Here is a 25,029-nt window from a genome sequence, read left to right as displayed (position 1 = left end):
CCAGGAATCTATATATACAAACTGAAAAGACTAGCGTGGTATTAGCAGGAGGTGCTCAAACCCACATGCAGTTGTGCATATATATAGGGGAGCAAATCCTGCACTTGTGGCCCATTGCTAATGGCAATCCCCAGCAAAATGCATACGGTGGAGGATGCCCGCGGCGAACCACAAATACCACAATAGACATCCTACACAAGATAACAAGTGCGGATGTAATAATTAATATAACAATATAACAAAACAATAACAACGACAGGTGCACTCTGCAGTCTCACTAAACCCTCAAACTGATTTTAAAATTGAGAGATTAGTCAACATGTCCTACGGTGTAGAGCATGTCTAAGCCCGGGCACCACGCCAAGGTTTCTCCAGTAGCCCGGGACCTAACACTCTCCTACCTGAGCCGTATGGGCAATACCAGGAGCCAGTGGGCAAATTACAGGAGCATAAGGCCGACTCACAAACAGCTCACCAGTTACCTCCAGCATGTAGCCATGCTTGCAATGGGAGGAGGGAGGAGTCTGCGAGTCCCACTCAAGACTGACTGATATGTCCCAGGCCTCACAGGTGCACCTAAATGTGGCCTGTAGATGAAAACAGGCACATTTAAATTGGAGTTTATACACCTCCAGGAATCTATATATACAAACTGAAAAGACTAGCGTGGTATTAGCAGGAGGTGCTCAAACCCACATGCAGTTGTGCATATATATAGGGGAGCAAATCCTGCACTTGTGGCCCGTTGCTAATGGCAATCCCCAGCAAAATGCATACGGTGGAGGATGCCCGCGGCGAACCACAAGTACCACAATAGACATCCTACACAAGATAACAAGTGCGGATGTAATAATTAATATAACAATATAATTCCAATGTATAAAAGTCAAAAAAGCGGGCAGCACTCCATGAGATAAAAAGTAGAAAAATCTTTATTTACCCAGACAGGACATGCAACGTTTCGGCTCTATGCTGGAGCCTTCCTCAAGCAGTGTATACAGACAAAGTGCTCAGTATATATAGCAAATCAAATTCATGTGCCAATTCACAGAAATTACAGACAATCATATAATATCATAATGAAACAAGAAAAAAATAAACTTTATTAGCTAGTTAGTTAGGGTTATAGCTTTGTTAGGCCTTACTGTACTGGACTGCAGCGCAGTAATTGACTTGCAGGCTCTGCTGCGTCTGCCACCGGTTAGGTGTGTCCTCTATAGCGGCACAGCACGACTTGTAGGCTCTGCTGTGTGTGCCAACGGGCTAGACCTGTCCCTCGGACAGGGACGGTGACTGTGGGCCTGGGGTATTATTGATTCTGTTTGTACTTGTGTTATTACTGTTTCCAAAGTAAAGTTTCTGTTCTTGCATATAAAGCTGGTGTCAGTGTCGCTTTCCTTGTCTGTGACTTCGCTGTATCCTGTGGAGCCCACCCCGGTACACGGCTTACAGATCATCAGCATCTGATTGGCGGGGGTCCGACACCCGGAACCCCCGCCGATCAGCTGTTTGAGAAGGCTGCGGCACTCCAAGAGCGCCGCGGCCTTCTCACTGTTTACCGCAGGCCCAGTGACGTCAAGACTAGTATCAACTGGCCTGGGCAGGGCTAAGCTCTGTTCACTTAAATAGAGCTTAGCCCCGCCCAGGCCAGTTGATACTAGTCGTGACGTCACTGGGCCTGCGGTAAACAGTGAGAAGGCCACAGCGCTCCTGGAGAGCCGCTGCCTTCTCAAACAGCTGATCGGCGGGGGTCTCGGGTGTCTGGATAGATCATCAGCATCTGATAGACGGGGGTCCGACACCCGGGACCCCCGCCGATCAGATGCTGATGATCTATCCAGAGGATAGATCATCAGTTTAAACAAACTGCAGAACCCCTTTAAGTTTAGTAAAACTGAGAAAAAGTAATGAATTACACTATCCAGTAAAATGAAAAGTTTTTTTAAAATAAACACAATCATTGATAACGTGTAAATACATAATCATAAACTAATGCACATTTACTATCAATCATGTAATTTGATCGAACATGCAAAAATTAGTCTATGCAAACAAATAGTTAAAGGGGGTATTCCCATCTTAGACAATGGGGCATATCGTTAGGATATGCCTCCATTGTCTGATAGGTGTGGTGGGACCCGCACCTATATCGAGAACGGAGCGGGGAGCGCTGTGGCTGGAGGACCCCAGATTTCCCGTGGTCCGTCCACCACCAAGCGCTAGTCCCCACCTCTCCCATAGAAGTGAATGGGAGCGTGCCCCGCATGCACGGCCCATGCTCCCATTCATTTCTATGGGGCATAGAAATGAATGTAGAGCGGCTCCTTTCTCGATATAGGTGCGGGTCCCAGTGGTGGAACCCGCACCTAATAGACAATGGGGGCATATTCTAGCGATATGCCCCCATTGTCCGAGATGAGAAAACCCCTTTAACTGTGGTGATATTCAAGTTATTAGTCTATTGCTATGACCTGCCATGCCATTTAGCCATATCAAATGATGTAGACTATCGAGAGAAGTAAGCACCAATAATAAATGACTCACACAAGTGAGTACCCGTGCAAAGCCAGCATGTATAGTAGTACACCAAAAAGAGAAAGACAGGGCTCGCACTCAATAGTATTATATATGTATAAACTTTATTAGCGTCTCCATACGAGACAAATCACAATAAAAACACATAGAAAACAATGGATGGTGGAAAAACAAGCACACAAGATGACATGGAGCACGACTAAAACCTGAAATGGCAAATGAATACAAACAATAAATGTGTAAATATGGCACATATGTGCATGTAGGCCAAACAGGATGTCAAAAATACATATAGTCAGGCAGAACTATAAAAGCTAAGTAAAGATCTCATACATTGTAACCAGGATATAAATATATAGTGCAAAGTGCAAATATCGCAGAGTACATGGATAACTAAAGCTGAATAGTTCACTATGAAGCCATGAACAAAATACCTGTGTAATGCTCCAGCAACCCCAACGTACGTTTCACGCAAGCTTCTTCTTCGCTCTGGTAGACAGGATTAGCGGACGCAGTATAGAGGCAACAACAAGTTCTTTGGATCAAACAGTTCAGTGTTTTATTCAAACTTTAGGCAAGTGACAAAACAAGCAGTCATAATCAAGCAAAAAGTCACCTTGCGGTGTTGGTGGTAATTCACACCATCAAAGCCTCAAAGAGTTCTTGCTGATAGCAGCACCAACCTGTTTTCACGCCAAACAGTTAACAAGCCTTCATCCAGACACAAGGCTCCCAGATCCCAACACAGAGACATGGCTTTTGAGCCCAGCTGCCTATTTAAGGACAGCCAGGTGCTGCCAAAAGATTTTAAGTGCCGGTATTTGACCTCACCTGGCTGTAAAAATACCTGTTTTCCCAGACCAATCCTCTCACTGTGTCACATACACCCCCCCCCCCCCCCGTTTGTTCAACCCTGAGCAGATGAACACACGCCAGACAATGTACCCAGGACAGGGCATCTGCGTTTCCCTGTAACCGGCCTGCCCTGTGTTCCACCGAAAACATAACATTTTGCATTTTGATAGCCAAGCACTCTCTCTCCACTATACTATACCAGGTCTCGGCTGGGGTGAGCTTACGGCTGAGGAAGACAACGGGATGCTCCTCCCCGTTGACTTCCTGAGACAGTACAGCACTGAGGCCTACTTCGGAGGCATCAGTCTGTACTATAAATTCCCTTTTGAAGTCAGGCGTCACCAAAACTGGGGATCTGCACAGGGCCGACTTCAAAGTGGAGAAAGCCTCTTCCACCCGATCATCCCAGCGAACCATCATTGACTTGTGTCCCTTCAATAGTCCTGTCAAGGGCACGGCTAGAGTAGCAAAGTGGGGAGCAAACCTCATGTAATAGCCCACCATTCCCAGGAATGACTTTGCCTAGTGGGTGGTGACAGGTCAGGGCCAATTCCGTATCGCCTCTATTTTGTTCACTTGGGGTTTGATGACTCTGCGCCCAATGACATACCCCAGGTACTTAGTCTCTTCTAACCCTATCACACAATTTTTGGGGTTAGCGGTTAGGCCAGCTTTCTGAAGGGAGTCCTCTACAGCCTGCACTTTGGGTATTTGACTTTCCCAGTCGGTATTGTGGATGACAATATCGTTCAGGTAAGCTGAAGCATACCGATGATATGAACGAAGCACAATGTCCATTAGTCGCTGAAAAGTGGCGGGGGCACCATGCAGACCAAAGGGTAAGACCTTATATTGATACAGCCCCTCAGGCGTGATGAAGGCAGTTTTCTCTTTGGCAGCCTCCGTTAAAGGCACCTGCCAGTACCCTTTCGTGAGGTCCATAGCAGAAACATACCGGACTTGTCCTAACATCTCGATGAGCTCATCCACCCGGGCATGGGATACGCATTGAATTTGGAAACCTCGTTAAGTTTTCGAAAGTCATTACAAAACCACAACGTCCCATCCTGCTTGGGTATCCTCAATGACGTCTAGCTGCAACATTAGCTGCACCTTCTCTGATATGGCTTGTCGCCGAGCCTCGGGCACCCGGCATGGTTTTAATCGGACTTTTGCCTGAGGATCAGTGACAATGTCATGCTGGATTATGGAAGTGCGTCCAGTGAGGTCGGAGAATACATCCGACTAACGAACTCCCTGGCCTCCTGAGTCTGTTTAGAGGAGAGGCTGTCAACAATTTTTACCATGGAAGCCGCCTCTCTTGCATCAGACAGAGGGGCCGGTACCTCTTCTCCTAGAAAACCCGGCCGCGGACTGTCTTCTGTACAGGTTTCCCTGTCTTTCCACGGTTTGAGTAAATTCACATGGTAAACCTGCTCCGTCTTTCACAGTTCTGGCTAGTGTACCCTTTAGTTTACATCTCAAATTTTCTCGAGTACCTCGTATGGCCCCTGCCACCTAGCCAGGAGCTTACTGTCCACGGTCGGCACCAGAACAAAAACCCGATCACCCGAGTTAAAGATTCAGACCCGAGCCTGCCGATTATAGACCCGACTCTGGGCTCGCTGAGCTGCCTCCATATGCTCCCTAACAAGAGGCAACACTGTCTCTATCCGATCTTGCATTTGGGTAGCGTACTCAATGACACTTTTATGTGGAGTGAGTTGTTGTTCCTCTTGTCTCTTGGGCTAAGATGTGTTGATGCTCTCTGGTGGACTTTGGTACTGGGTCTATGAGGTCCATAGCACACTTAGCGGGGTTGTCTCCCCCTCTTCCACCGACGTGTCACCCCTACTGCTGGCCCTTCAGTCTCAGGTTCCCAGGGTTCTGGTGTCCCCCCTGAGCCGGGCCACTCTGCTAGGGTTACCCCTGTCTCACGGTCCATCTACCGTCCACCGTGGTTAGAGACACCAGCGCGCTGGGTTAGTCTTTTAAGTCTCCATGGATGCACATCACCCCGACTTTCCGGCCAGTATACTCAGTGGACCGCACCAGAGTAGCCCTTACTAGGGTCACCAGACTCCCTGAGTCCAGCAGAGCCTCCGCCGGAGTGTCTCCCACTTCCACCTGGCACAAATGATCTAGAGACTCTGGGGTACCTGTTGCACCGAACCTCCTAGCATATAGCGACTGACGGTAGCCATAGTTAGTGTCCATGGGCTCAACCCGATGGGGACAGTCAGCCCTTACATGGCCAGGCTCCTGACACCGCCAGCAAACTATCTGAGCCAGGTCCGCCGTGGTTACATCCCGGGCGGGTTTTATTGGCTCAAATCTCCGGGCCTGGGGTGCAGATTTCCGGGGTTTGCCGATCCTCCTCCCGAAAGAACCCTCCTTTAGCTTCCTGGTAGCTTCATAGCGTTCCACCAGGTCCACTATCTCAAGGGCATTGCCAGGAGACACCTGACCGATCCAGTGCTGGAGAGGGTATGGCAAAGCCCTCCAGAACATATCGGCTAATAGTCTACCCAGCGTGGCCGGGGGTCTCAGCACATCAGGCTGCAGCCATTTTTGCAACAGGTGAAGTAAGTCATAATACTGGGTCCTCGCAGGCTCAGCCGTCTTAAACCTCCACTGATGTACCCGCTGGGCCTGGACCAACACATTCACCCCCAGTCTTGCCAAAATCTCACCCTTTACATTTTAGTAGTCGGCCGCTTGATCGTCCGGCAAGTCGAAATACACCCGCTGGGACTCGGATGCAAGGAATGGAGCGACGACCTCAGCCCACTGGTCACGGGGTAGCTTTTCCCTGATGGCCACTTTCTCGTAAATTGCCAGGTAGGTTTCGATGTCGTCTGCAGGGGTCATCTTAGGAATGGCAGCACGGACTGATTTCCGGACATCGTGGATGCTTGCGTTTGCTCCTGCTGTCTGCAAAGCCATCATGTGTTGTAGCAGCAACTGGTTAGTCTCCTGCTGTTGCTTATTAGCCTTCGCGTTGCTTCAGGTTTGTCTCTCGCTGCTGCAGATTAGCCTCCATGAGTGGCCCATGAAAGGCCCAGATTGGCTTTACAGCCACACTAAGTAACACAGTGTCAGTGAACACTAGCTGCCGCTGACACAGAAAATTACCAGTTCTTATTTCACAGAGGCCAGGAACCTCGGTGACACGTACCTTCCCTTTGTTCTGCCAGACCCACGCCAGCAGAGCATCTTGCCCAATCTAAACTGCCTAAAGGCCTCATATGCCGATCTTATGGCGAGGTGCTCTTTTTCTACTCTTTCACGGGTGATAATGATGCGCTCTCGCACTCTTTGATCTCTCTCTCTTTTTTGATCCTCTGGCTCCCGCACATGCGCCTCATGTCCTTTCTTGGACTGCTGCAGCTCTTGACTGAACTGTTCCCAGTCACGGTCCTGTCCTGACACTTTCTCCTTTGCTTTGCAGGGCTCCTTCAGCAGAGCATGCCTGCCCCTGCTCGCTTCTTTTACATGCATCTGGGTCACTTCTTCCTTCTTTCCAGCAGTAGTTACCCCAGCTATGGTGGCAGGTTCAGAGACCTCTGCTTTTTTAGTGGCTTTTTCCACTTCGGCTGCCGCTCCCTTTGTCTTAACTTTGGTCTCTGCAGCACCTGGGGACTTCATGTCAACCAACACATGGGCCTTAACGTCTTCAGCCTTTGTCTTCTCTGAGTCTCCAGTCTCTTTTGAGCCTTCTCAGACCTGGCACCATACGCTTGCCCTCTTAATCCCTCCCCCTCTTTCTCATCGAGGCACCGGGGTCCTCAGCATACTCCTCGTCTTCTGGCGTTTTCTCCAGAGGCTCACCCAGGACACTGGTCTCCTTTTGGGGAGGAGTCAGGAGAGACAGCCCATCGTAATAGCCCGGATCCAAAAACGGATCGTTCACCTCCTTGTACTTCTTCCCCAGCAGGCTGCTGGCTATTTGGGAGGCCTTGTAGGCAGAGGGGACGTCTTCCCGGCCTGGGCTACACTCTACCACGGGTCTGTGGTCTTCGGCATCCACATCAGCCCCATCAACTGGTTCAGCAGAAGCATCTTCCATCTTCTCTGCCACAGCCAGCAACGCAGTGCCACCATCTCCAGACCCATTCTTAATAGGCTCTAACTTAGACTTCTCCAACTCATAGACGTTCTTCCCGACGTCATCCTTTGAGCTCACAAGATCATCTATCTCAGCTCTGAGTTGCTTGTTCAGCCTCTCAAATTCAGCATGCTCCTCAAGCGCTTCTTCAAGGGCTCTAGCCAAGCAGAGGGCCTTGGTCTCCTTTTCCCAAGCATATCGAGATGCATTTCTCTTCAGCCAGGAGCCAGTCAAACTTCTTCTGTTTCTTCGTTAGGTTAGACATAATTTGCTTCTGGTGGTCCAGGTCCACCATTAGATCATCCAATTCTTGCTGAAGTTTGGTCTTGGTTTTCTCCAACTTTTCGTATGTCACACCCTTTTTCTCCAGGCGCTGAACCATCAACTCCATGTTTTTCGATAGTTTATTTTCAGCTTTTTGCACAAGCTTTTGGGAAGTGCCCCGCTTTTGGGCCACCGGTTCCAGCTGCTCCTCGCTCGGCTCTGCTGCAGCAGATGTAGGACTATCACCATTCTCTTTCTGAAGCCTTCTTCAGTTGCTCTTTGAAGACAGCTAGTCCCTTCTCTAACGTTTCTAGGGAGCATGAGGAGAGAGAGAGATCTTCATCCTGTTTGCAGCTGTACTGTCGTCTCAGGTCATCTACAACTGCCTGGACATGGGCCTCAGACACTAGGCTGACGTCACCCAACTTAATTCTTATCTCGTCAGATATAACTGTCTGGTCGCTACTAGTAACCACCTTTGTTTTGCAGGACCTTGACATGGTAGCCTTACTCTCTGAGTTGCTATCGGTCACAGCACATACGTCACCTACACCGCTCGTGTCATTATTAACTCTGGCTTCTAGGGTACCGATGAGCTAATCCCCAACTGGGACACTTCCTTAGTAACCAACAAACATTGAGGAGACTGCATATCCACTTCTGGTACGTGTGGTACACACTCTAGCCCCGCCACATTGTCTACAATGGGGTCTCCTAGCGGTGTTTCTTCAACATTTATCAACACTTTTATATCAGACACATGTTTACCAACAGGGGGAGCTTTTTCCCCAATCACAGCCTGCAAAGGCATGTCATTATTATCACATATTTCACATGACATCACATTTCAATTATGCATTTCGGCAAACATGGTACCATCACTTTGCACCTTATCTGCACCCTTGTTCTCAATGTGCAGCTCCTTCACATTATTATTTAAAGGGACAGGTACAGGTTCTACAGGAGTTTTGTCACTCTCTGCAGAAGTGTCTCCATTACTTAAAACCTCCAAGCATAAGGGGAAATTACGTCCCACCATTCCCTCATGTATGAGCGTATTTGTAACATCAGGTTCACAAGTCCCAGTTCTCACCGGAGACTCTCCCTCAGTGAGAACCACCCTATAGTCCGTATTATTCACATAATTGTCCCGAACATGTAACACTCTATCAGTCTCTGGGGCGGCCATCATGCTCTGACTTTCACCACCCCAAATCTAGCTTTGATCCCAGGCTCTTTGGGCAAACCAGAAACCTTCTTCCCTGCAGGTTCCTGTGAGGGAATATCCGCAACAGGCTTACCCGCCTGTTCAGACACTGCGATTTTCCCAATGTCATACACTTCCGAGACGGTTTTTCGCCTCAGTGATTTTTTTGTCACTGACCCAGCCGGCTTCCACTGCAGCCAGCTCACGGTCACTGGATCTGCCACCCAACTATTAACAGGAACAGTCTTGCCGTCTGACGTCATGGATTCGGGAGACGACGATATTCCCAGGACATCTTTACCAAGATCACCAGCCTTCTCTTGGTTCCTGGTATTCCGAACACCCGCAGACTCCTTACTGCAAACGTTGCCACTGGAAACAGCATGGCCTGGAGTCCTGACTTTTCCTGGACGGTAACTCCAGCCGCACTCTTTAGGACTTTGCGCACACATGCAGGAAACATAGGATCTCCTAAACATAAACAATAATACAAAATAATAAACACTCTTACGAAACAAACAGATCCCTAAATCACCTAAGTCCCTGTTCACACCCTGTGAACACATGCGGCTTTCTGAGCCAATGTCCCACAGCCTCCTTGCTGTACAGAGCACAGTACGCCCACTGTCTCCAGTCCAGTGTCTCTTGGGGAATCGTGGTCTCTCAGCCCTCCTGGCTTGGACCACACTGACAGAGCCTCCAGGCCTCTGTCCAAAGGTCACACTCCCCCCTTGCTGACACCCTGGGAGGTGCTTTGTGCCAGCCTGATTACTTCCAGCTGGTCTTGCCTGTGGTGGAATAGGGGTGTGGACCGAACTATCCACCCCTTCCTTGCCTCTACCCTGCGTGAGACCTGTCACTGTCTCACAGTGTGCATACTGTACATAGCTGTCAGTCACTGTATACAGGGGGGTATTATCAGTGACACCAGTGATAGCATTCTCTGTGTAAGTGTGTATACATAGACAGCTGTCAGTCACTGATAGCTGTACATGGGGGAAGTGTTATCAGTGATTGATAGTATTTAGTGTTGATCGAGCACCAAAGTGCTCGGGTGCTCGAGTAGAACACCTCGGGATGCTCGGGTGCTCTACCGAGCACCCAAGCACAACGGAAGTCAATAGAAGAACCCGAGCATTAAACCTGGCACCCCCTGTCTGGTTCACATGAAAGGGTCAGAAATTGATGGAAATACCACTGAAATGGTTCGGGAACAGCATGGGGAAAATGGTTGGATGCATCTTGGACTCCCAGGTCGCTGCTGGGAACAATGTTGTCTGAGTAGTACGCCAATTTTACAGACTGACAATAATATGCACAAAACCAATGATAAAATCGAATTTAGAGGAAAAATTGTTAGAAAACATTATTTCCTGTATATTTTACTTGTATAAAGTGCAAGTGCTGCCAAAAATTACAATGAAGAGGCACTCTGATAACAGGGTCGAAAAAAGACATATATCCATCCAGTTCGGCCTGTTATTCTGCAGGTTGATACAGAGGAAGGCAAAAAAACAACCTGTGAGGTAGAAGCCAATTTTCCCCACTTAAGGGGGAAAACATTCCTTCCCGACTCCATTCAGACAATCAGATAACTCCCTGGATCAATGACTCATCTCTAGTAGCTATAGCCTGTAATATTATTACACTCCAGAAATACATCCAGTCCCAGCTTGAACTCTTTTAGTGAACTCACCATCACCACCTCCTCAGGCAGAGAGTTCCATAGTCTCACTGCTCTTACCGTAAAGAATCCTCTTCTATGTTTGTGTACAAACCTTCTTTCCTCCAGTTGCAGAGGATGTCCCCTTGTCACAGTCACAGTCCTGGGGATAAATAGGTGATGGGAGAGATCTATGTACTGACCCCTGATATATTTATACATAGTAATTAAATCTCCCCTCAGTCGTCTTTTTTCTAAAGTGAATAACCCTAATTTTGATCATCTTTCAGGGTACAGTAGTTCCTTCAGTTCCTCCAGTTATTACTTTAGTTGCCCTCCTCTGGACCCTCTACAGCTCTGCTATGTCTGCCTTGTTCACATGAGCCCAGAACTGTACACAGTACTCCATGTGTGGTCTGACCAGTGATTTCTAAAGTGGTAGGACTATGTTCTCATCACGGGCATCTAATCCACTTTTGATGCAACCCATTATCTTATTGGCCTTGGAAGCAGCTGCCAGACACTGGTTTTTACAGCTTAATTTGCTGTTTACTAAAATTCCTAGGTCCTTTTCCATGTCAGTGTTACCCAGTGTTTTACCCTTTAGTATGTACTGGTGACATGCATTATTCCTTCCCATGTGCATAACCTTACATTTGTCAGTGTTAACCCTCATCTGCCACTTCTCTGCCCAAGCCTCCAATCTATCCAGATCCATCTGTAGCAGTATACTGTCCTCTTCCGTGTCAATTACTTTACACAGTTTAGTGTTATCTGCAAAAAGTGATATTTTACTATGCAAGATCATTAATAAATATATTGAAGAGGATAGGGCCCAGTACTGACTCCTGAAGTACTCCACTAGTGACAGTGACCCAATCTGAGTGTGTACCATTAATAACCACCCTCTGTTTTCTATTACTGAGCCAGTTACTTACCCACATACAGACATTTTCTCCCAGTCCGAGCATTCTCATTTTATATACTAACTGTCACCGCCAGTTCTGTGAGAAGGTCCGACAGACGTCCTTCTCTACCTCTTGCATGATGTTCTTTGTTTTGGTTTCACTTTTTCATCTCATTTCCTTCTCCCAGGTCTCACCTATTCAGACTAATCCTCTTTCCTTTATATTCCCTCCCATACTGCCTCACTTTGCGGTTTATACTACTTCCTGGATTGAAGTGTTCACTGCTGGAGGCTTCTGCTGCTGCTTGTTCAGATAAGTCCTTTCATGTATTGTGTTTCCTTGCTGGCTTGATTCTAGGTGACCCTGACTCCCTCCGTATGAAGTGCAGGGAGCCGGTGGTCGTGTCCCCTCACTATTATAGGGTTTTCAGGTGTCACACAGTCTTAGGTATGTGGGCATACAATCGTCTACCTCTGAGACCCTTGTATGTGCTTAGCAGTCAGGGTGAGCTCTTAGGGTTTTATAGGGGTCACTTATATGCTCCTTAGTTTGGGATCAAGCCAGTCGGATGTTTATTCATAACTTCCAGCCATATGCAACATCATCCATGACATTATAAACCGCCATTACCGTCTTAAGCATGGATCCGGTTTCAGCCTTGATTGACCGTATGCAAGGTCTTTCACTGGGGGTAGCAGATCTCCGTAAAACTGTGTCTCAGTTTCAGGTGACCGGTTCTGCTTGCGTTCATGGAGTTTGTTCCGAGCCTAAGATCTCGCTTCCGGATACGTTCTCCAGGGGTAGTGAGAATTTTGTTCGCTTTAGAGAGGCTTGCAAACTCCATTTTCGCCTACTTCCCCATTCCTCTGGTGATGAGGAGCAGAGGGTGGGGATCATCATCTCGCTGCTCAGGGATAACGCTCAGTCTTGGGCCTTTTTCGCTGCCGGTGGCGGCACGACCCCTCCGATCGGTGGATGAATTTTCTGTAGCCCTGGGGCAGATATATGATGACCCGTATCGTATTGCTCTGGCTGAATCTAAACGGCGTCTTTTATGCCAGGGTAAACAGTCCGCAGAGATATATTGTTCTGAATTTCGGAGATGGGCAGCTGATACTGGTTGGAACGATGCTGCACTCAATTTTGCCATGGTCTTTCGGAGGGATTGAAAGATGTATTTGCTTTTCATGAGAGACCTGCCTTGTTGGAGTCTGCCATGTCTCTAGCTGTTCGTATTGACAGGCGTCTTAGAGAGAGAGATGAGAGACCACTCCTTCCTGTCATATTTAGCCCAAGGACAGTGAGACTGTCTCATTCAGTATGCAGGGGTCTCAGTCTCTCTCAATCCCCTCTGAGCAGGAGGCCATGCAGCTGGGTTTGCTTGCCTCTGATAGTAGAGGATTCAGCTCTCAGAGGAGAGTTTGTTTCTGTTGTGGGGGTATAAATCATTTGGCTAATGTTTGCCCCTCTAGGAGATTCATGGAGTTTTCTGAGGGTAATAAAAAAGAAACAAAAAGAAAAAAAAAACTCTAAAAACTTTCCATTTGCTACTATTGGCAAGGTTGATGCGGAAATTGAAGGTTTGCCGTTTGCTTGTAGTTCCCGTTTTCTCCTACCTGCCACTGTGGCGCTAGACAGCAAGAACATTGTTTGTGAGATTTTTGTAGATAGCAGCTGTCAATCTCATTGATAATCAATTTGCTATAACGCATGGTTTCTAGGTATGCACTTTGGGAAAGGATATACCTGTTTTTGCTATCGATTCCGCTCCACTTTCTCAAAGATCGTTAAAGGGCATAGTTCACAATATCCATTTGACTGTGGGTGATGCTCATGTTGAGGATATGTCATGTTTCGTCCTAAGCGGATTACCTACTCCTCTAGTGTTGGGGCTACCATGGCTCACTAAACATAACCCCACCATTGATTGGCAAGCAAGGCAAATAAATGGTTGGAGTGACTTTTGCAGAGAGAATTGCCTCACGGCGACTCTTTCAGAGGTTTCTACCAAGACTGTACCATCTTTTCTCTCTGAATTTTCGGATGTGTTTTCCGAGAGTGGTGTCCAGGAGCTGCCCCCTCACCGGGAGTACGATTGCCCTATTAATCTCATCCCAGGCGCCAAGCTGCCAAAATCACGTTTATACAATCTCTCCCAACCTGAAAGAGTCGCTATGCAGACTTATATCTCTGAGAGCCTAAAAAAGGGACACATCCGACCCTCGAAGTCACCTGTTGCCGCTGGGGTTTTTTTTGTTAAGAAAAAAGATGGTTCTTTAAGACCTTGGATTTCAGGGAGCTGAACCGTATCACAGTTCTGTGAGAAGGTCTGACAGACGTCCTTCTCTACCTCTTGCATGATGTTCTTTGTTTTGGTTTCACTTTCTCATCTCATTTCCTTCTCCCAGGTGTCACCTATTTAGACTAATCCTCTTTCATTTATATTCCCTCCCATACTGCCTCACTTTGCGGTTTTACTACTTCCTGGATTGAAGTGTTCACTGCTGGAGGCTTCTGCTGCTGCTTGTTCAGATAAGTCCTTTCATGTATTGTGTTTTCTTGCTGGCTTGATTCTAGGTGACCCTGACTCCCTCCGTATGAAGTGCAGGGAGCCGGTGGTCGTGTCCCCTCACTATTATAGGGTTTTCAGGTGTCACACAGTCTTAGGTACGTGGGCATACAATCGTCTACCTCTGAGACCCTTGTATGTACTTAGCAGTCAGGGTGAGCTCTTAGGGTTTTAGAGGGGTCACCTATATGCTCCTTAGTTTGGGATCAAGCCAGTCGGACGTTTATTCATAACTTCCAGCTATATGCAACATCATCCGTGACACTAACCTTTTTTTTTTTTTTTATAATATCTTTTTATTAAGTTTGTGAGAATCCATACAATTGTACATCAAATTACACATGTCAAGCAATTTGGAGTCATTACATTTTCCTCCATACAGCATTGCATTACATCAATCATAGTATAATAAAGTTCAGTTAAAATAATATCTCTGGAATCTCAATTTTCTTTTTTTCTCCCCCCCCCACCTCCCCCCTACCCATAAATCAGACTTTCACATAACTGACGAACCTCCTGGTCTCCATCCCCCCCCCCACCATTTTCTGAAGATCTGTTATCCCAGATATATTTCAAGGATACCCTATTCGCAATAGAGGTGGCTCTGCGTGGGCAGCCATTACTGACATGGTAAGTTAACCTCCTCTTTCTAACAGTAGTTACACTTGGCCTCCTAACGAGTCTGGAAATAACGGCTGAATTTTATCCGGATGTTCCCAATGGACCCAGATCCCCTTTCAGTTCTTCTTTAAGATACCAAGTTGTCAATCTGAATGGGCTCATTATTCTCATGTACTCTGAGCACGGTACATATGCCAAAATAAACCGTTTCCATGTTTGAAATAAGCGCTGTCCAAGCGCCTCTTTGTAGTTCAGCGCTTCCAACCATTCCAGATGGAATAGGTTGCGCATTTGGGCTACCACCATAACTTGCGTTGGGATTTCAGTTGATAGCCATAGCTGCAACAAGCATCTTTTGGCTACCATGAACAGTTTATGGCCTACCAGTGGTATTTTAGAGGCCTGGTTAACTGTTTGGTTCACCACATCACTATGTAGTATTGCCACTGATGGCGTGATTGCCGCTCGTATTGTACTAATCCTACCCAACATCTGACTAATTTCCTCCCAGTATCTGTTTAGTTTCAAACATTTCCATAGACCATGGTATAAATCTGTCTTAGGGGTGTCACATTTAGGGCATGCGATAATCCTACCTGGGTTAGCTGGGGAACTAGGAATGTCGAACCCATAAATAGCATGGTGTAGAATTTTTATGTGGGTTTCTCTCCACTTTTCATTTATTATGGCCTTACGCATTGCTGAGATTCCTGACCAGACCGTCTCATGTATCTCCAGTATCTCCAGTTTTTCACCCCATTTTTTAAATATTCCCTTAGGATCTTTAGCTCTCCACCTGTCTCTCAGCACGTGGTGTAACAGTGACAATGACCTCTTTGTTTTGACACTTAGAAACCAGTCAAAGTCATTGGATGTCCATTCCCTCGATATGTCTCTATATAAGTTCCTACAATAACTTTTAACTTGGGAATATGGCATGAATGAGGAATTTCCTAATGCTAATTTACTTTTTAATTCCTGCCAAGTCGCCCACCTTCCTTTAGATTCATGGAACATATCACCTAGTTTATTTATCCCCTTGAGGGCCCATTCTCTAAAAAAAACACTATCTCTACCTGGTAAGAAAGATGGGTTTCCACGTAAAGGGAGATGTTTAGATATCTGGTATGGGAGATGAAAATGAGTTCTGAGGGCCTTCCAGGCTATTGTTGTATCTCTTACTACTAGAGAGGACTTGATGTGTGTAGGCAGATTGGGGCTTTTTGCATGCAGCAGAGCCACCAGGTCCCAGGGCCGCATCAGCTCCCGCTCCAGGACCAGGTTAGAATAATGACTTGTGCCATTTACCCAGTCCAGGATGTGTCTGCTTATGCAGGTCAAGTTATAGCCTCTGATGTCTGGAAAGTTCAAACCTCCCTCCTCCTTCCTTAGTTTTAACTTGTCCAGAGAGATTCTGGGCCTTTTTCCCTGCCAGATAAAACGGATAAATCTACTTTCCAGTAATTGGATATCAGCATGACGAATAAGTAGAGGGATAGTCTGGAGTGGATAAAGAAGCTTGGACATACTCATCATCTTAATGAGGTGACATCTACCAACCAGGTTTAATGGCAGTCCCTGCCACCTATCCAGCTCTTGTACTATTTTTGCTATGAGAGGGGGGAAGTTTAGGGTGTATAAAGAGTGTGGGTCCCTGCCAATGCTTATACCCAAATACTTGATACTTCCTTGTGCTTTAGATATGCTCAGATGCTTAGGTATCTGATAACCCCCCCGTATCTGTCTGGGATAGAGCCAGCAGCTCACATTTTGATGCGTTCAGTCTATATCCTGAATAAGATCCGAAGTGGTTCAGAGCATGGAAAATTTGCTCTATATGTTTATTTGGGTTGGCTATGAATAGCATTATATCATGTGCGAATAATGCGACTTTTAGCTGCCTGGTGCCTATCATTATTCCTTCATATAAATCTGAATGGCATAAAAATCTGGCTAAAGGTTCTATGGAAAGGTTAAACAACAGGGGTGATAGGGGGCACCCCTGACGTGTCCCCTTTTGGAGATAAAAGGGTTTGGACAAGAAACCCGGGGTATAAATGCGTGCCCTAGGGAATCTATACAGTTGTGTAAGGAATATCCTGAAGGTACCTGAGAATCCCATCCTATCCAGCACTGCTTCCAGCCATGCCCACCTCACATTGTCAAAGGCTTTCTCAGCATCCAAGGTGAGCATGGCTGGAGCCTCCCCAGATCGTGGTTGATGGCGAACCCTGTCCAGGACCGTCAACACAGTACGGATATTTGTTACCGCTGAACGGCCCTGCACAAACCCCACCTGTTCTTTACCGATGAGTGAAGGTAATATGGTCGCCAAACGGTCTGCAAAAATTTTGGAAAGTATCTTGGTGTCCACATTTATTAGTGAAATCGGTCTGTATGACCCTGGTAATAAGAGGTCTTTACCTGGTTTGGGAAGTAATTTGATATAGGAGATATTTTCCTTGTCTGAGGATGCTTTACCCTTAAGTACTTCATTGTACCATTTTAACAGGACTGGGGATATCTGCCCTAACAGTGCTTTGTAGTATTCCCCGGGATAGCCATCCGGGCCGGGTGCTTTAGAATTGCCTAACTTTTTGATGACTGCTTGAAGTTCTTCAAGTCCTATTTCCCTATTAAGATATTGCAGTTGTTCCGCACTGAGACCTGGTAGTTTCACTTTATCCAAGAGGGAGTCTGCAAGATCAGGTTTAGTACCATCTTGATATAGTTTTTCATAGTATTCACCTAACATTGTGTTTATCTTGGAAGGGTCAGTGACTACACGCCCTTTCTTTTCCTTAAGTCCAGATATGAACTGAGGGGGTTGCCTGCCTTTTGCAAGATTCGCCATTAGGCGACCAGACTTATTCCCAAATTTATGCAATGTGGCTGTTAGATTTGTATTATTTAGTAACTCTCTATTCTTTTCATTGGTCTCAAAGGCAACCCTGGCTTCCAGACATTTCTGTCTATTAAGGGTAGTGGGATTACTCCTATACTCCTGACAAGAGCTTCGTACTAGCTGGCTCGTTTGCTCAAATCTTCTTTGAGTACATTTCCGAAGCCCAAACACATAACTCATAATTTTACCCCGGATGACCGCTTTGGAGGCGTTCCACAACAACTCCGGTGAATCTGCATGCTCCTGGTTATCACCAGAGTACTCCTCCCACCATGCTATGAATTTATTGGTAAAGTCCTCGCTCGCTATCAAATTTGAAGGGAATCTCCATAAATAGTCAGGTCCCTTGGGGTATGTATCTCTTATCTGTATCCAGACTGGGGAGTGATCTGATATCACCAGGTCGCCAATGTCAGCCTTTTCCACCCTTCCCATCAAGTCAGGGCTAGACAGAGTATAGTCAATACGTGACCATGAATCCTGCGGATGAGAATAAAAGGAGTAAGATCTATCATCAGGGTGTAATTGGCGCCATGGATCTACCAAACCCACCCCTTCCATTAGCCTACCCAGTACTCTATCATGTTTGTTCGTAACTGCTTTTGGGGAGCTTCCACGCTGCCTGTCCTCCTCGTCTCTTACCACTGAATTAAAATCTCCCCCCACTATTTTATATGTGCAGGGGTCAGATATTAGTTTGGTTTCTAGTTTTTTTTAAAAACTCTCATTATTTTTATTGGGGCCATAAACATTATAAATACTATAACTGGTTCCTTGGATTGCAATCTGGATTTGGATGAGTCGACCCTCGCTATCCGATGTTGATCCCAGCACTTGGCAATTCAGATTTTTGTTAATTAGGATTAGTACTCCGGCTTTTTTGGCAACCGAAGCCGAACTATACACTTTCCCTACCCACAATTTATTCATTCTTGCAAAATCGCCCTCTGCGAGGTGCGTCTCCTGAAGTAGTAGAATATCTGGGTTAGCTCTCTTCAGGTGATGCAACACCATCCATCTCTTGTGGGGTGACCTTAGGCCTTTAATATTCCAGGACATAACCTTCATATTCCAGTCACTTCAACTGCTATATTGTAGTAGACGGGAAGACTCTAAATCTTTGCCACCTATTCGACTAGAATAAGGCTACTTGAAAAATAGGACAACAAATCTCCAGCTATTAAATTAAATTAAAATAAACTGAAATCCCTCCCCCCCCCTTCAAATATTAACTTTAGAACGTAATATGCCAACACCTTAGGCAAAATTAATCTCTCCTTCCACCTTTCTTTCCCCTTACTTCTTGGAGCTTCCTTTTTTCTGAGCTGCCAGGACCTTCCCACCCCTCACCTCTTCTTTCTATGATTGCTATTACATCATAGTACATCTCCTTCCTCGTGATGGTAACAGCCCGTACAACCCCTTCAAATGCTAAAACTAAGCACATTAGAAACATGTTAGTGCCAGTAATAATAGTAATAACAATAATAACTTCGCCCTCTGCATTGCACCTATCAGCCGTATTTGGGCAAGCATAGCATTTCAAATAACCACATCATGCTGAATTTGAGTCCTTAGCTGACACGAGATAAACGGCCTCTTCCAGGGGGTTGCTCTCCTCCTCTGCGGACTCTTTCTCTCCGGGGCAAATATTTCACATCAGGGCTGGTTGGTCTCCCCCTTAGCTTAGATCTCCCCCCGCCTCGGTCAGCCAGATCTCGTACGTCTTCCTCGGTCAGTAGGTCTTGCAAAGACTCCGCCGCTACGGAGGGGTCACCGAATACAGCAGAAGAAGTTCCATCTGGCATGGCCACTCTCAGGGTAGCCGGATATTGTAATTGAAACTTGATTTGCCGGCGGTACAAAGCCGAACAAAGTCCGCTGAACTCCCTCCTTTGTTTTGCTACTAGAGCAGAGTAATCTGCAAATAACAGTATGACCTGTCCCTTGATCTTTAAGGGGCCTCTCCTGGTTCTGTAGGCCCTAAGTATCGCCTCCTTGTCACAGTAGTCCAGGTACCGCATGATGACTGGTCGGGGCCTCTGCTGTATGTTACTATTGGTCTGGTTAGGAGAACCATGTAGGTCCGGTGGCGGTCCGACCCGATGTGCACGTTCAACCTTGTGTTTGCCATCTAACCCCAGGGCCCGTGGTAGATCGATTTCACAGATCTCCTTAAGGGTTTGCGCCTTCACCCCCTCAGGTAGTCCCAGAAGTCTCAGGTTGTTCCGCCTGGAACGGTTCTCTAGGTCCTCAAGGCGATCTCTCAAAATGATATTATGGTTCTGCAACTCCTGGATCGCTTGGTTGGATTTGGAGTTCTCCTCTTCTAGCGAGGTACATCTCTGCTCTAGATCTACTAGGCATGTTTCGTGCTGCGCCACCGTCTCATGTAGCTGCTGTAGGGACATCGCCAGCGTTTTAGAGAGCGTCTCCTTTATATCTGGCGCCAAATGTCTGGCGACTTCTATGGCCAGCGATTTATAGTTTATTGTGGCCAGATCCGATGGGTCATCGGGCTGCGAATGTGGTAGGGCATCGATGACGCTTTCAACTGCGCTCGACGGGGACACAGGGTTCAGGCCCTCCATCTTGTCAGGTATGCTGGTATCGGCCTGTGTATCGGCCTGTGCAGCGCCGCTACGTACTTGTTTTTTGCCACTCCGGAGCAGGTATCTGTCCATGGACCTCGTGCCAGGACGGTATGGAGAGGTCAGGGTACTGTCCCGACCCTCGCTCTGCCGGTATATAGCGTCCGGAGCTCGTTGTAGGTGAGGGATGGTCGGAGCTCACTTACTCCGCGTCCTCCATCTCAGCGCCGGAACCGGAAGTCGACACTAACCTTTTATGTACAGTGTCAAATGCTTTGGAGAAGTCCAGATATACGACATCCATTGATTCGCTGCTGTCAAGTCTAGAACTTACCTCCTCATAAAAACTGATTAAATTAGTTTTACTTGACCGATCCCTTGTGAATCCCACCTGATATGGCGTTATTTGCTTATTTTCATTGAGGCGCTCCAAGATAGCATCTCTCAGAAAACCTTCAAACAGTTTACCCTATGCGCCAATCCTGTGGAACACTCCCTGTCAGTATAGAGTCCTTAAATATCAGAAATAAGGTTCTGGCTATGACATTACTTAATTCTCTTAGGATAAGGGGGTGTATGCGATCTGGTCCTGGCGATTTGTCTATTTTAATCTTTTTAAGTCGCTGTTGTACTTCGTCCTGGGTCAGACAGGGCACTTTTAATAGGGAATTTACTTTTACATTCTGCATTTCATCTGACAGTTTATTTTCTTCAGTGAATACAGTGGAGAAAAAAAATATTTAATAGCTTTGCTTTCTCCTCATCGCTCTCTGCAACTTTCCCCTCATCACTCTGTAAAGGGCCGACACCTTCAGATTTATGCTTTTTACCATTTATATAATTGAAGAACATTTTAGGGTTACTTTTTCTCTCTTTGGCAATTAATCTCTTGGTCTCTAGTTTTTCCGCTTTTATTTGTTTTTTACATATTCTATTTTTTTCAGTTTTCAGTTTTCAGGATCCTTTAGTTTTTCAGTGCTTCCTCACTACCCTCCTGTTTTAGTGATTTAAATGTTTTCTTTTTGTCATTTATTGCTTTCTTTATAGTTCTATTTATCCACATTGGTTTCTTCTTGTTCCGTAACCTTTTATTCCCATAAGGTATGTACCTCTCACAATTAGATTTTAGGATGCTTTTAAAAATATCCCATTTTGTGGCTGTATTTTTATTTTTGAGGACTTTGTCCCAGTTAGTTAGGTCTATGGCCTGTCTTAGTTGGCTAAATTTAGCTTTTTTGAAGTTTGGTATTTTTGTTCCTCCCTAAAGAAACACTCATTTGAATGATAATTGGAAGGTTATTACTTTATGGTCACTATTTCCCAGGTTTCCCCCAACCTGCACATAGAAACATAGAAACATAGAATGTGTCGGCAGATAAGAACCATTTGGCCCATCTAGTCTGCCCAATATACTGAATACTATGAATAGCCCTTGGCCCTATCTTATATGAAGGATGGCCTTATGCCTATCCCATGCATGCTTAAACTCCTTCACTGTATTTGTAGCTACCACTTCTGCACGAAGGCCATTCCATGCATCCACTACTCTCTCAGTAAAGTAATACTTCCTGATATTACTTTTAAACCTTTGCCCCTCTAATTTAAAACTATGTCCTCTTGCAGCAGTTTTTCTTCTTTTAAATATTCTCTCCTCTTTTACCTTGTTGATTCCTTTTATGTATTTAAAAGTTTCTATCATATCCCCTCTGTCTCGTCTTTCTTTCAAGCTATACATGTTAAGGTCCTTTACTCTTTCCTGGTAAGTTTTATTCTGCAATCCATGTACTAGTTTAGTAGCTCTTCTCTGAACTCTCTCCAAAGTATCAATATCCTTCTGGAGATATGGTCTCCAGTACTGAGCACAATACTCCAAATGAGGTCTCACTAGTGCTCTGTAGAGCAGCATGAGCACCTCCCTCTTTCTACTGGTAATTCCTCTTGCTATACACCCAAGCATTCTGCTAGCATTTCCTGCTGCTCTGTGACATTGTCTGCCTACCTTTAAGTCTTCTGAAATAATGACCCCTAAATCCCTTTCCTCAGATACTGAGGTTAGGACTGTATCACTGATTTTATATTCTGCTCTTGGGTTTTTACACTCCAGGTGCATTATCTTGCACTTATCAACATTAAATTTTAGTTGCCAGATTTTTGACTATTCCTCTAGTTTTCCTAAATCCTTTTCCATTTGGTGTATCCCTCCAGCAACATCAACCCTGTTACAAATCTTTGTGTCATCAGCAAAAAGACACACCTTACCATCAAGGCCTTCTGCAATTTCGCTTATGAAGATATTAAACAATATGGGTCCCATAACAGATCCCTAAGGTACCCCACTGGTAACAAGACCATGGTCTGAATATACTCCATTGACTACAACCCTCTGTTGTCTGTCCCTCAGCCACTGCCTAATCTATTCAACAATATGGGAGTCCACGCACAAAGGATGCACATCTGTTGTTCTGTCAGGTCTATTGGTTAATACTAACTCTAGTATGGCCGTCCCTCTAGTCTGGTCCTGAACCAAATGGGAAAGGTAATTGTCTTTGGTTATTGCCAAGAACCTGTTTCCTTTATGAGATGTACGGGTTTCAGTTTCCCAATCTATATCTGGGTAGTTGAAGTCCCCCATAATAACGACCTCATTATGATTTGCCGCCTGGTCTATCTCGTTTAGTAGTAGATTTTCTGTGGACTCTGAGGGGCAAAGGTTTAAAAGTAATATCAGGAAGTATTACTTTACTGAGAGAGTAGTGGATGCATGGAATAGCCTTCCTGCAGAAGTGGCAGCTTCAAATACAGTGGAGGAGTTTAAGCATGCATGGGATAGGCATAAGGCCATCCTTCATATAAGATAGGGCCAGGGGCTATCCATAGTATTTAGTATATTGGGCAGACTAGATGGGCCAAATGGTTCTTATCTGCCGACACATTCTTTGTTTCTATGTTTCTATGGTATATTAGGTGGTTTATAATAAACTCCTATTAGTAATTTATTATTGTTTTTGCCTCCATGTATTTCTACCCACAGTGACTCCACATGTTCATGTCCCTCACTTATATCTTCTCGGACTATGGGCTTTAGACAGGACTTTACATAAAGGCAGACCCCTCCCCCTCTCCGGTTTTGGCGATCCTTTTTAAACAGACTGTAACCCTGTACATTAACTGCCCAATCATAACTATCATCCAGCCATGTCTCAGTTATTAGTCCTCCTCACACATGACTAATTCCAGCTCCCCAGTTTTATTAGTCAGGCTTCTGGCATTAGTGTACATACATTTAAGAGGTTTATGTATATTTTTTACCCTACACCTTTCCTTCTGAAATGTTCTAGTCCCTCCTTCCATTCCTCCCCCAGTTCCATCACCAGCGGCTAATAAAAAATTGCAGGGAATGTCACAGCTATTTGGGATGCGCAAATGTTATACAGGAGATGTAGCGCAGGTAATGTCGCTGTCACCAGCGGCGAAAAAATTTAATGAATGTCACTGATATTTATGATGCGCAAACGTTATACAGGAGATGTAGCGTTGTTAATGTCGCTGCTGTCACCAGCGGCTAATAAAAAATTTCAGGAAATATCACAGCTATTTGGGATGCGCAAACGTTATACAGGAGATGTAGCGCAGGTAATGTAACTGTCCGCAGCACACTCTGTCTACTGAAAAAGTACACTGGATGTCACAGATATTTTTAGTATGCGCACACGTTAAACAGGAGATGTAGTGCAGATAATGTCGTTGTCTGCAGTGTCTACGGAAAAAGTACACTGGATGTCACAGATATTTTTAGGATGCGCAAACGTTATACAGGAGATGTAGTGCAGGTAATGTCGTTGTCTGCAGTGTCTACGGAAAATGTACACTGGATGTCACAGATATTTTTAGGATGCGCAAACGTTATACAGGAGATGTAGTGCAGGTAATGTCACTGTCCACAGCGGACACCGTCTACGGAAAAAGTACACAGGATGTCACAGATATTTTTAGGCTACGCACACGTTACACAGAAGATGTAGCGCAGATAATGTCGCTGTCTGCAGCGGCCAAACAATTGCAAGCTATTTAGCACAGGTTGCGCTAAAATATATATATATTGCTGCCAGATACAACAATAGTCCTTAAAAGGACTTTTGGGTCTCTAACAATTGCACGCAATCCGTCCTTTCTGGAAAGTCTGAACAGTTATGTGAACGAAGCCGTCAGTCACTGATAGTCACTGATAGTTGTACAGAGGGGAGGTAATTTCATTGATTGATAGCATTCTCTGTGTAAGTGTGCATACTGTACATAGCTGTCATTCAATGATAGCTGTACACAGGTGGGGGATATTATCAGTGACACCAGTGATAGCATTCTCTGTGTAAGTGTGTATACATAAATAGCTCTTAGTCACTGATAGCTGTACACGCGGGAGATGTTATCATTGATTGGTAGCATTCCTTGTGTAATGCACATGACTGTTGTTTTATGGTGACAAGGTAAAAATCTAAAATAAGCATTCGGACCATATTAAATGTATGCCATATGCTTCCTATCAATAACCCATCAGATTAATAGCTGCAAAATCTTATGCAGATCCTCACATGGTGAGCAATGCTGCTAGTTATTGCCCACCATGTGCCCAGTTGTTGCTTCTAGTAAAGCTGTCAAATGAGGCCAAAGGTGAAGTGTAGGGATGTGTTGGGTGGTGTTTACACAGGGCAGCAGTAGCCCATGCCACCCTCAGGGCACTTGCCAGCTTTTTTGCATGATGAATAAAACATCTTTCTTTTCAATAATTAAATGGAGCAACGGCCA

The sequence above is a fragment of the Bufo bufo genome, chromosome 1, assembly GCF_905171765.1.
Source record: "Bufo bufo chromosome 1, aBufBuf1.1, whole genome shotgun sequence".
Classification (NCBI taxonomy): domain Eukaryota; kingdom Metazoa; phylum Chordata; class Amphibia; order Anura; family Bufonidae; genus Bufo; species Bufo bufo.
This window is presented reverse-complemented; position numbering follows the sequence as displayed.